The sequence below is a fragment of the Mus caroli genome, chromosome 18 (genome assembly GCF_900094665.2).
Source record: "Mus caroli chromosome 18, CAROLI_EIJ_v1.1, whole genome shotgun sequence".
Lineage (NCBI taxonomy): Eukaryota > Metazoa > Chordata > Mammalia > Rodentia > Muridae > Mus > Mus caroli.
The window spans coordinates 29,921,923-29,923,572 of NC_034587.1; positions in this window are offsets into that span (position 1 = coordinate 29,921,923).

Here is a 1,650-nt window from a genome sequence, read left to right on the forward strand (position 1 = left end):
GGGTTGCTAACTTGTATCATTATCTAAATAGTGCTGTCACCTTGCAAGCATGAGGACTGGGTTCAGTCCTAGTGTCTGAGTTACTTTTCCCATTGCTGTGATAAAATAGGACTATTGCTGCTTTGTAGTTTGAGGGTACAGTCTGGCTAGCGAAGGCATGGTAGCAGGAGCTTGAGGCAGCTGGCCACACAGCATCTACGCTCAGGAAGCAGAGGGGAAGAAGGGAGAGGGATGCTGGACTCAGCTCACAGACATTCCCAGATGCTAGCACCTAGTCAATTAAAAAAGGAAACAGCCAGATGCAGTGGTGCAGTGGTGGATACTTCTCACGTCAGCACTGGGGAAATGGAGGCAGGTAGATTCCAAGAGTTGGCTGGTCAGCTAACCTAGATTTCTTGGTGAGTTCCAGGTCACTGAGACACCCTGTCTTAAATATCAAGGTAGATTGTACCTAAGGAACAGCAGCTGAGGTTGACCTCTGACCTCTACTCAGGTATGCACCATGTGACCTTAAGTATCTGCATCTCACATTTTCCCTTAATTTGTCATCCCACAGGTGCCATTCCTGCATCAAGGTTAGAAGTATGTTTAAAACTTTTTTTTTAAAAAGAAGCTTTTGTTTATTTTTTTAGTATGTGCCTTACAGGAAACAAAACACAGAAGGCAAGAACAAAGTCACCCAGTCACAAGCAGCTCAGCTCAATGTGTCGTCCTGGATTCTGCAAGTGTACACACACTTGGGCAATTGAGATTATACAGTATGTACCATGCTTTCCCCACATTGTGAATATTCACCAACTAAAAACCTCACGCTCCACAAGGATTTTGATAACCAAGAATACGCTAGACTTTCAAGTTTCAATCAAGATGTCCTGTGCCAACCTAGGAGATACTTGTCAGAATGAAGCACTAAACTTCACACTGATGTCAATTCTGTCGGAAACTTGGTTTCTGTTCCTGTTGTTGTGATAAAATACCCTGCTCAGAGCAACTTAAGGAAGGACGGGTTTATCTAGCTCACAGTCCAACAGATACTGTCCATCCCTGGGAAAATCTTGGCGGTAGGAGCATGAGACCCCTGAGTAATTTCTTAGCAGTCAGGAAGCAGGGAACAATGAATGCTGGTGTTCAGTTCACTGGCTCCTTTCTATGCCATTCAGGACCTTCACCCATAGAACAGTGCCACCCACATTGAAGGTGGGTCTTATCACCTCAAATGAACCCAAATTACATTCTTTATCACAGTCATGCTTAGAAGCCCGACATGAGAACTCATCAGTAAATACAGTGCCTGACCCAAACAAAATCATACTTTCAAAGTGTGTGGCGGTGGTAGCAGCAGGTATAGATGATGTTGAGCCTTAAGCCTTACATCTATTTGACTAAAAGATAACCTGATCAGGAGAGGGGAAGGCACCACTGGAGATGCAAAGATAGACAGTGTCAGCTTCTCGCACAGAGTGAGTTGTTATAGAATAGCATGCAGTGTACACTAGCAAGATTTTGCTGAAAAGACCCTGATATAACTGTCTCTTGTGAGACTATGCCAGGGCCTAACAAACACAGAAGTGGATGCTCACAGTCAGCTATTGGATGGATCACAGGGCCCCCAATGGAGGAGCTAGAGAAAGTACCCAAGGAGCTAAAGGG